The 12,726-nt window shown below is 33.3% G+C and overlaps 1 non-coding gene across 1 annotated transcript; it reads right to left on the bottom strand.

The window, feature by feature from the left end:
- Positions 1-9,781: 9,781 nt before the first annotated feature.
- On the bottom strand, positions 9,782-9,855 carry TRNAT-AGU (transfer RNA threonine (anticodon AGU)). The gene has a single exon. It is a non-coding gene; the product is annotated as a tRNA-Thr (tRNA).
- Between the last annotated feature and the right edge of the window lie 2,871 nt (positions 9,856-12,726).

Below are 12,726 nucleotides of genomic sequence, written 5' to 3'. Positions count from 1 at the left end.
ACATGTGGCACCTTGTCTAGGGCAAGTGGGAGATGATACTGGGGTATAGAGTATACCCTAGTTTATTGTATATTGTATTGTTTTTATGTATTATACATTAGTCTCCCAAGGCATTTGGGCAAGTGGGAGATTGTTGGGATTCGTGTCCTAATTCTTTCTATGGTTTCGTAGTCTATAAACATATTGTATACACATTATTATTAATAAAATAAATGTTATTTTATATGCTACTCATATCCAATAAACTAAGATCCGTGGTTATTTCATGTAATTTAAGCATGTACGTATGACATACAAGTGGATCATGCCTTAGGTAATAACCTAAATGGTCTGTAGTATATGGATAAAGGAGGGATACCTTATCCTGTTGAACTACAGATATGACCCACTTTATAGATGTTTACAAGTGTTGTAAAGTGCTACAAATGGTCTGATCCTGAACATTCATGTGGAGACATGCGAGTAGGGGTGTCCTATAAAAAGAGTTTGTATAAGACCGGACCACGAGATGATTAGTCTCTTTATATAACTTTGTTGACAATTGAGACTTACATTTCACTAAAGTGACCATAGGTGACATGATCTTAATCCTGAGTGAGTTGGGAACTCCAACTCATGAGGTCCTTTGATTAGTATGGGTGAGAGTGGCTAGATTGCCAACTAAACAAGCCAACCTTTTTGGGGATTCATCTGATTGGGGAGCTGGGAACTCAGCTACACAAGACAGAATTCACTTCTTCCCCGAAGCAGGGGTAAGTAGATAAATTGCTCCCTTAAGGGCTGATTCCAGGTCTCGAACATAGTGGCGACACCCTCTCTTTGGAAGAGAGGACTCAATCATAGTAGGACTATGAGTTATTGTTTATTAGAGGAATCGGTGGTACTTAAGAAGTTAGATGTAACTACAGGGGCAAAACGATAAATTGGCCCAGTTGTACTGACGAGCGATTTTTGAAGGGTCATCGCACTGTTGATTGGTCATATGGACACAAAAATATATCTGTAGTGTGACGAGTGTAGCTGTTGATCTTTAGTGGACTGAGCAACAGTTAACGGATGGTGGGTCTCGTGATTAAAGAATTTAGTTAGTTATTCACGTACCATTGGAGCTTTAAGCTATAGGTCCATGAGGTCCCCTTAGTAGCTCAATGAGCTCAAGTTGAGAATAAAATTTTGGGTTGATTTGAACTGTTCAAATTAACAAGAGGAAATTCAATTATATGTGATATAATCGATCTGATGTATTGGATACCTTAATTAGAGGAATCAATATAAATATGATTTGTATTAAATACCATAAAATAGAAAAAGAATTATGGTTTATATGTTTCATATGATGAAATATTAAAACTATAGGTTATAAATATAATATGATAAATTGGTTATCATATTTATTTATAATATATTAATTATATGATAATTTATTATTTTTCTCTAATAACCGAATTGAGTGGGAGGTTATTCGAACTTTTATGTTAACTAGAGATAAAAAGAAAATTGTTTTCCAAAATTGGTAGTTTATTCATTCGAAAAATCTCAAGAAAAAGGCTATCAAGTAAAAAGTTTTTTTACTAAGCGATAGCGTTGAGAGTATACATGATCGAGCTACGAGTTGATTATATGATAGTTACTTGCTTGATCGTTACTATACGATCGAGTAACAAAGTCTATACAATAGGCTTCATCTTCAAAATGATCGAGTAGATCGCCTATACGATAGAAAATCTTTATCTCCCATTTACTCAATCATCTACTCGATTGTATACCTCATGTCTTCCTCAATCCAAGATCATACAGAGCCCATACCTCTTGGATTCTCACACCGAGTATACCAAGATAACACTTGTAGTGGTGTTCTATTTCAGTTCGAGGATTGAGTTTCACTCAATTATGTTCGAGGTGCATCAAGTTGTTCTTGTTGTTGGGTGTTCCGTTCATTGTATTCGTGTTCGTGCTAACTGAACGATTTTCTGAACGATCGAGGGATATTTGAAGAAGAGTTCTTCAAAGGTATGCATACTCTATTCCTTGTATCTTCTTATAGCATGCTATTATTTATATTTATGCATAATTTGTTCGTTTCCGTTTAAGTAATTATTTTGTGTTCATTTTGAATGGGATTTGGCACGATCACTTCCACTGCTCAAAGGATCTCTATTTAGATATCCTTCAATAATTACATTCCAAAAGACACTTTATAGACACTAAGTTCCTTTTTAAATCAGGAACAACAAATACATCATTCAAACTGAGAAATTTGTTCTGTAAAGATAACCGGAGACCTCCTACTACCACAACTGAGATGACGTGTCCGGTTCCAACTCGCATAGTCACTCTCTAGCATCAAGTTGCCATCAAGAACTAATTACCTGAAATGAAGAACAAACATGGTTAGTGGCCTTAAAGTCAATAATCCAGACATAATCATCATTCTCCACTAAACAAGTTTCCAAAACAAGAAAATCACATTTACCTTGTTTGGCCTTCTTCTTTTCTGCCAAATATATGGACAGTTCCTCTTCCAATGCCCATCCTGGTTGCAATGGAAACACTTTCCCTTGTCAATCCTCACTGGTTGCTACCACCTTAGAGCAGCAACAACTAGGTTAGCCAGCAGCCTTGCCCTTTCCACCCTTCTTCTTCTTCCACTTTTTGGTGTCGGAGGAAGAAGGTGCAGATTTAGTTCCAGAGGTTGAACCTTTATGGAACTTTTTGGAACGTGAAACAACATTTACTTCATCCTTCTTCTCCTTGCATTTCAACAAGGATTGGAAAGTCTACAGTTTGTTGAGCAGAGTAGTAAGATTGGAAAGTCTACACGGAAATGAAAGACGCTATCTGATAAAAATTCCAGAATTATGCTAAGCTGGCTGGCCTCATAGATGCTTTCCCGTTCATCCCCCCACGTTGAAGTAGATCATCATGTTGAGGATGTCTTCTTGAACAAATGACCCCTCTTACATACGTGAGTTGATGATGTACTTGAGAGCATCATACCTGAGCTGTATAGATGGTTGTCCGAACATTCCTCTAGGGGACCCTAGGATCTCACGTGTAGTGACCATGAGCTCATGCTTCTTGGCCAGGACTTCGTTAAGGCTTGCCAAGATATATGCTTGGGCCTTTTCATTTTTCCTTGTCCATCGGTCATACGCTTTTCGAAAGTTTCGAGCAACAGTAGGAGGTGGAATGAGAGGACACTCTTCCATCAGGAGAAAACGTAGATCGTCGATGATCAAAATCGCGTTTTTGGTGTTTTTTCAACTAGCGTAGTTTTTGCTAGTGAATTTATTGGGGACAAGTAAACTTAGAGTCGCAGTAGCCATTTAAATTTCTAAAATAGAAAAAAACTTAAATGAAGTTTACTTGCATTAAACCACTTTTTAGCCAATTATGTTTTAGCAAAATAGTCTAGTGTACACTAAGTGACATCTATTTTACAATGATACTTCAGTGAGGTAGGACAAAAGTCACCGTAGGGTGATCAAGTGCCCCTTCATTGAAATGAGACATTCTCAACCATTAAACAGAAACAACTCCTTGTAACTGTAACTAATAGTCACCATTGTTCGGTCCAGAATTTTTTAACATCCTTAACAATTCAATTCTGTGTAAGGGTAACCCCTCATTTTAGGTTCTAGAGTCCCGCCTTAATGAGTCAACCTTAGGGAAAAGCCGATTAGAATAAAAGACTAAAGCAACCCTATCCATTTTTGGAGATTAAATAAAGAGTCATGCAAAACTGCCATCCTTTAGAGGGATACCCACGATGCCTCGAGGCGATGCATGAAACTTTATCCAAGCTAATGAGAGAGACCGAGGGATATGTTGTCACACGTCCTGCTCCCACTTACTATAAACATTCTCTCCATTCACCTTGGTATTGACCTACCCAAACGCCACCCATAGGGGGACACTCTTGGTGCCTCGAGGTTGAGGATAGATCTAACGATGTGAACTTTAAACGTGTAAAGGTTAAAATGAAGTATCATATACCCCATTTTCCTCCCGCTGAGTGTTCTACCTAGGATTCATTAACTTAGAAAATCTGGCTACTGATTTTATCTAAGTGTTTGTTTAATTTGCTGAAAAACAACTCCTTCTTTTGATGATTAAACAACTTTGATTCAAGTCCCATTAAACTCTTTAATAGACTTTCATCAAAATTACATGCATGTAACAAATCTATCTAATTTACCTTTCCAGGTAGGTTCCCAAGTAGGGGTGCGATGTTTTTATCGACTTAAGTACTCCAGCCTAGCCAGAACCAACCTTAGACAAAAAAGGTCCCTTATAGATACATTTGTTACATATTTAATCTTTTATTAGAAATCAATTTAATCCTATTAAACCGATTTAAAAGATTAAACTTTAATTTCTATTCTCATTACAAACGTGATTTTAGGTCTATCTCAATCAAATTTTAAAATACTTTTAAAAAATGATTATAGCCTAAGGTTTGCATGAAACTCTTTATTATTGATTTTAATTCTAGTTTCATTTATGATAACACTTATAAGAAATGAAACAATTAAAACCAACCAACATTGCAAGCTAGACATACATACGTTATTTATAACAATCACAAATTAATCTAAGGTAGTGTCATGCTTCATTCAATGTTCATTCATTACTAATATATAACTTTTATATAACTAAGTAATGAATTATGCTATAGCATAGATTCCATACAACCATTCAACCTTATATTATAACACTTATAATATAAATGATGCATGGATATGCTATAATGTATGCATACATATATTATAACTCTTATATTATATGATGCATGAGCATTCTTTATGTAATTTAAATCATGCATACTAGAAATTATAACACTTATAATATAGAATGATGCATGAAAATAAATGCATAACCTATGGTGGGTTTTGAAACTATATGATATACATTATGATATATAAAATAAACATACATCACATGTATATTTAACTAAAATTGATGGACCGAGATAGATAATCTCAAAAACCGGAAACAAATGGCTAAACTATTATAAAAAAGAGTCCACCAATTCGAAACAAGTGAACTAGGTCTTGAACCGCTCGCCACAAGCCGTTCCACCAAGAACCCTTGCAGCAGATCGTGTAGAAAACTCCTGATCGTCGAGTAACGAGGCGTCGAGTATAGATGAATGTTTATATGCGATTGTGTAGCTTTTGACTATACGATGAGCATGAAAGTTTACATGATTGTGTAGCGAGCGTCGAGTATCATATACTATACGATCGTGTAGCTAATGACTATGCGATGAGCATGATAGTCTACACGATCATTTAGCATGCAAGCTTGTGTCGAGTATCATATACCACGTGATCTTCTACCCATCAAGCGCCTACGCGATCATGCAGCCAATGCAACACAACCGTGTAACGAACTCTACACGATCGCATAACATTAGCTATGTGATCGTTTAGCAAATGTTACACGATCGTGTAATAAACTCTACACGATTGCATAAAAAAATCTAAACGATCGTTTAGCTCCAACTACACGATGCAGCAACCACCGTTTTGTCTTCTCCATTGAAACGCACTGTAACCTTTCTTCTGATGTCTCACGAGTGACTCAAAACTAAACGAATACAGACTCGATTGCAAATTTAATGCTAAAAAACGCAGGGGCCCTTACAAATTAACTTTGTAAAATTAAATAGAAAGCCATAAACAGATATAACTACCCCGAAACATCCATCAACAACCATCCACATACATTTATCATATAAAAGCACTGTAAAAACTAAAACCCACCACTATTGTAAACGAATACAATACCGAAATAGAATTTGGAATCAGAACTGCAACCTCGATACCAATTAAAGGAACTCATTTCACAGAGATCCTTGAGCGAAAGTAGATCGTCCAAATACCATTTTGATTGAAAAATAAATTTACAGTAAACATACAAGATATGCATTCATATAGTAAATTACAACATGCTTTAAATAAGAAAAGAATTCAAGAGATGTAACCTTTCAAGAACTTTTCTTCTTGTAAATCCCTTGAACAGTCACGAACCTCGAACTTAGCAAAAACTTGAAGACCTTCTTCAAGAACTTCACGAACCAAATAGAGACACTACCAGAGTGAACCTTTTGCATTCTTAGGGTGAGAATCCAAGAGTGGTGCGCTCTGACTATTTTGGTTTGGAGGGTTTGTTTGAGTTTGGAGGAGGAAGAAGATTGAAGCACAGAACGATTATGTGATACTTTCTATTATATAGCAAAGCTCTCAATCATGTAATCTTTCACATGTCGTGTAGATCTTGAAAGGAAGAATTAGAAACTAAATTCTTTTATTCTTCTTTGCCATAAAACCAATTAATCACCCACTAAGGTGGTTGGAGAGAAAACAAGTATTTATTATTCAAAATAATAAAATAATAAAAATAAATATGATAACTAACTTATCGTATCTTATTTATATTAAACTATATGTTATATCAAATATAACCAATAACCTATAGTTTTAATATTGTATAATATACAACATAAACTATAATTTATTTTTTCTATTTTATGGCATTTGATATAAATCATATTTATATTAAATTTAATAACTATGAATCTCATTCATAGAAAATATATTTGAATCCCATTCAAATATTTATTTCCTCCAATTAAACTATAATGTATCAAATACATTATAACAGTTATATGATATATAATTGAATCAATTTAATTATATCATATATAATTAAATTCCCTCTTATTATTTTGAATAATTCAAATTAACCCAAAAACTGATTCTCAACTAAATCATTGTGAGTTACCAAGAGGACCTTATAGACATATACCTTGAAGCTCCAATGGTACGTGAATAATTAATTAAACTCTTTAATTACATTATCCTCCATCTGTTAACTATCAGGCACTCTAGTAAAGACCGACAGTTGCACTCTTCGCACTACAAATATATTTCTGTGTCCATTGGATATAACCAATCAACAGTACGATGACCCTTCACAAATTGCTCGTAAGTACAACTAGGCCAAATTACCGTTTTGCCCCTATATTTACATCTAACTCTTTAAGTACCACTGATCCCTCTAATGAATAATAGATCATAGTCCTACTATGACTTAACCCTTCTCGAGCTAGGAGAGGATGTGGCGCCACATTGTTCAAGACTCAGAATCAACCCTTAAGGAAGTAATTTATCTACTTACCCCTACTTCGGGAAGGAGTGAATTCCATCTTGTGTAGCTATATTCCCAGCTCCCCAATTAAAAGAATCCTCAAAATGATAGGCTTATTGAGTTGACAATCTGGCCGCTCTCACCCATACAAATTAGAAGACCACCCTCATAGGCAGGGGTTCACAACTCACTCAGGATTGTGGTCATGTTACTATGATCATCATGGTGAAATGAAAGTCTCTATTATGAACGGTGTTACATAATGAGACCAAGCATTTCATGGTCCGATCTTATACAAACTTCTTTGCATAGAATATCCCCGCTCACATGTCTAATACATGAATGATCAGGATCATATCATTTTTAGCACTTTACAACACTTGTAACACCTACAAAAGGGGCCATACTGGTAGTGTCACCAGGATAAGGTACCTAGCCTTATCCATATACCCGAATTTCGTCATCGGAGTTGTCATTGTAGGTGGTTGTTGGAGCCTAAAGTTGGTTCCCGAAGTATGATAGTGGTCGATGGGCGAAGCCATTGAAACCATTGGAAAAAAGGAGATTTGAGGTGAGTTGGTAAAATATACCAAACTCAGTTCCACCAACATTTAAAGTTGGTAGACCAAACAATGAGTTGATATCTTATACCAACTCAACTCAACTCATATTGGTGAGCCAAACACCTCCTCAAGATTCATATCATGTCACCTATGGTCCTCTTGGTGAAATGTAAGTCTCTACTATTAACGGTATTATATAATGAGACTATTCATTTTGTGGACCGATCTTATACAAATCCTTTTATATAGAACACTCCTGTTCACATGTCCCTATATGAATGATAAGGATAAGATCATTTGTAGAACTTTACAACAATTGTAACATCTACAAAACGGGTCGTATTCATAGTGTCACCAGGATAAGGTACCCAACCTTATCCATCTATAATAGACCATTTAGGTTATCACTTAAACACAATCCACCTGTATGTCTCTACATACATGTTTAAGCTATAGAAGATAACCTTGGATATTGATTTATTGGTTTTGTAGGTTAATGCTACTAAATATTGAATAAAAAATCTAGGTTTTATTAAATAGATAAACGTTTTGTACAATACAATTACAAACTACAGTACTCACAAGATTTAGGGCATCAACCTCAATATTCCAAACATAAATATAAGAAATTTGAACACTTGAACAATCAATTCCATTGAAGTTATATTTGAATGGGAAAGAATCAATTCGAAAACAACTTATATTAACATGCTAGTATCATACGTAAAACTATATCATTAAATCATAAAAAACAAGATGAATAAAAATAAAGGTCAAAGTGGTGTTTTTTTTAGTTAAAAAATCTCCATAGGCATTTTAAAGTTTCATGGAAAAAAGCTTTAACGACCAAAATAAATATTTTAAAAGTTTAGAGGCAAGAACCAACTTTTGAAAACGGTTTTTTTTTCATGTTTCAAAATTTCCTAACATTTTTAAAGTTGAAAAAAAAAAAACTCAATTTGAAACAAAACAAACTCGTTTTTTGAAAACTAGAAACAAAAATTTATTTGTTATCAAATAAACCCTTAAAAATCGAAATAAAATAAACTTGAAAGTTGGGATAAAAATGAGGTTTTAACTGAACGTGAGTTGATAAAAAATAGAAAATTCTTTCCTTGTGAGTTTGTAAGAGTCGAAGTGGCTATTTATTTTTTATTTTATTTGAAAAAATATGCTCTTGTTGATGCCAAATTTTGGCCAAAGGAGAATGCACTTGACCTTTACATAGTAACAATAGTAAATTTGTATTTTAGGGAAGAATGTGTCCTGCAATATGAAAAGAACTTCACACAAAGTGGTGCTTGCCACACAGGCTTCGATGCATAAGTCAGAAAATGAATATGTGTAGCAAGTAGAGAATTCCAACATTAGAATGTACTTACTTCCTTTGGAGCTACCTTGATGTTTTTATAGGAGTACATGTCCTACAACCCTTCCCCTTAGGGTTTCCTAGTTGCTTTAGGTTTTCCTTTTAACTTCTTCGGCTTGGCCCTACGAGGGTCATGTCGTGTATGGAAATTTGTTGGGGTTGGCCCTAGACCGGGCACTTTACTTTGCTTACAATTGTCAGTTGATCAGGGGTATGCGTGAGGCATATCCTATTAGGCATTTGGTGAGACTTGGCCTTAATCAAGGCCTCAACCAAGCATACTAGCTTGGGCCAAGGTCCATTTTGGTTCTAAGTTGTCACCCTTGACCCGAATCATTCTATCTTTTCGACTTTGTTGATCAAATTCTCGTCAAATATCGTTTGTGCCCTTCGGTCCAAAATCACCTATAACAGCTTTAAACACCAAAATAAACTTTTTAGTTTAGAAGGAAAGACTTGTTTTTGAATACATTTTTTTTCTTTGTTCTATTTTAAAAATTTCTTAATATTTTTAAATTTCGTTTTTAAAATTGGAAAAAAAGAAAACTTAATTGGAAATAAAACAAACTGGTTTTCTAAAAACTAGAAACCAAAACTTACTAGTCATCAAACAACCCCTTCAAAATAAAAACAAACTTGAAAATTGGGATAAAAATGGTGTTTTATCCGAAATGAGTTAATAAAAAATAGAAAACGCTTTCATTGAGAGTTGAACTCAAGACCTCCCACTTACTAAATAGGTGCTCTAACCAACTGAGCTATGAAAGCTTTGGATTTAAAATTTATGTTTAGATATTTTATTTTTTATTATAAAATTGACCAAATTACAATAATATAGTTAAACTTTGCTCTGTGTTTCAAAAGTACCCCTATTGTTTTGAAAGTTACAATATTATTCTCGACTTTGCATGAATGTTTTGAGATTATCATTAGAGTATAAAATCTTTAAATTGAGGCATTGAATAGTTGTTTAACTATTTGTTAATAACATTAGTATGTTCTTTTTTAAAACCAAAATAAAAGTAAAAACAATAAAAATAAGGAGGGGGAGGAGGAGGCTAAATTACATGAAGTACCCTATAACTTTGCATTTTGTTTCAAAAGTTTCACAAAAAACACTTAAACGTGTAAAAAAAAATATACATCCCATTAGTATATGGATGAGAACCGTTAGTATCTTATTTGAAATATACCCCTGAACATTCAAAAGTTGTATTAATATCCTTAACATCTAAAACAATTAGAAAAAGTCTTTTATAGTTAGAATATAGATAAAAAAAACCATTAATCTACACTACATCACCTCCCTCTTCAATTACTTCACTCTCATCTACTTCAATCTACGGTGTAAACAGTTCTCAAATTTTCATTGTTTCCCCTTCTTGATCCCCTTCTTCATCTTTACAATAGAAATCAATTTGAAAACAACTCAAGTTCTCTTCAAATGTCGTTCGTGCCCTTCGGTCCTAAATAACCTATAACATCTTTAAAGCCCAAAATAAACATTTTAAAAGTTTAGAAGCAAAGAACTTGTTTTTGAAAACGTTTTTTTTGTTCTATTTTCAAATTTTCTTAATATTTTTAAATAACTTTTTTTATAATTAGAAAAAAAAACTCAATTATTTTTTTATTATAAAATTGGCTAAATTACAAAAATACACTTAAACTCTGGTCTATGTTTCAAAAGTACCCCTATTGTTTTGAAAGTTACAACATTATCCTCGACTTTGCCTGAATGTTTTGAGATTATCATTAGAGTATAAAGTCTTTAAATTGAGGCACCGAACAAATGTTTAACTATTTGTTAATTACTTTATTGAGAGGTTACTTATTAAACAATTTATCAATTTTGTGTTTGTTGAAAGTTGAGTTTTGTATACAAAAGCAATAGTTGAGATTTTATTTTGTGCATGTACATGTGAAAGAGAATATTATTGTAATTTGTGAGGAGTGTTCATATGAAAGGTCATAGTTGAACATATGGAATTTTTAGTGAATATATTGAGTTGATAGATCTTAAATGTATAATGTTTGTTTAGTTGATGTAATTGTATTATTGGAATACAAGGAAAAAAACGAGAATATCGATTGGGCATTTAATTTGAAAAAGAAAAAGACATATATTTGACACATAAAAAACGTTAAAGAGTTATCATATATGACACGTAATTAATGTCAGGAATCAATAAACTTAACATACCACCAATGTCAAGTGTATTATCTTTTTTGACACAAAAATTGTATCAAGAAAAGAGATGTCCAAAAAATCCGCGGGTCGGGGAATCCCCGAATACACGGGGAATGGGGGAGGGAGTGGAAATTTTTTTCCCCATTTACAATTTGTGGTCGAGGACGGGGAATATATTCCTCGTCCCCGGCCCCGCCCTGTTTCCCCACCCCGCCCCGACTTTGTATATAAATTAATATATATATATATATATTCATATTAATATTGTAGACTTTATTAAGATAATTATGGATGTTTTAATTATTTAAGTTCAAGATTTTTATTACTTTAATTCTTTAGATGTTATAATATTTAAGTTAGTATACTCTAAATGTTGAATTTTAATTTTTACAAATTATGAGATTTTAGCATTTTAATTATATTTTTTAAATTGCATGTGTATTATTGTTTTAATTAGTTAAATTGATAATATTTCCTTTAAATGAAAATTTCATTGAAAATGTTTAAAGAATTGTAAAAAAAATATTTAATTGAAATTTAAAAAAAATGTTACATAAAAATAAAGGCGGGGAATTTTTTCCTGTGGAGAACCCGATCCCCGCGGTAAAATTTGCGGGGATAGAAAATGGAATAGGTGGAGGAGATGGGGACGGGGAAGGCTTCCCCGTCCTTGCCCCGCCCTATGGACATCTCTAATCAAGAAATATTTGTCTTGACGTTTTTTTTTGGAGTCAAACTATCATACTATATTTGACAGTCGAATATTCGACGCTTTTATAAGCGTCAAGTATACCCTTGACTTGACATTGGAAAAATGTCAAGTAATCCAATTTCTATAATAGTGAATTATGCAATTCTAAACGACGAAAGCATTAAATTACACATATAGAAAGGATACTCTCGAAGTTATCTAACAACATTGGGATTCTTATAATGGCTGAAATTGTTCACATGTTGAAATGAAGTTTGAAACACCCTAAAAAAAGATCATAACAAAAAATAGCAAAAAAAAAAAATCTCTAGTAAGAAAAAACGAATATCAAGAAATGCAAGAGGAATTTAGATAAAATTACAAAGCAATAAAGAATAAGCCTAAAACTCACTTAGGGGCGTTTGACGCACAAAGTTGAGTTGGCAATTATTATCTGATAAGTTAGATCATCTATGGAGCTAGATTGTCTTTGTTTGGGACGTAGAAATAACACTACTACAAAAACAGTGTTTCTTGATGTTATTTAAATGTCAAGAATCATTTTTCTTGATGTTTTAAGAAAGTTAGTGTCAAGAATGTCAATTTTCTTGACGTTTTAAAAACGACAAGAAAAGTGACACTTGACATTTAAAAAACATCAAGAAATACCGACATTGATATGTTTGAAATGTCAAGAATATGAACATTCTTGACAAGGAAAAAACATCAAGAAAATTTTAACTTGACAATGAAAAAAGTC

Source organism: Benincasa hispida, chromosome 11, assembly GCF_027475165.1.
Source record: "Benincasa hispida cultivar pf3 chromosome 11, pf3_genome.v1.1, whole genome shotgun sequence".
Lineage (NCBI taxonomy): Eukaryota > Viridiplantae > Streptophyta > Magnoliopsida > Cucurbitales > Cucurbitaceae > Benincasa > Benincasa hispida.
This window is presented reverse-complemented; position numbering and strand designations above follow the sequence as displayed.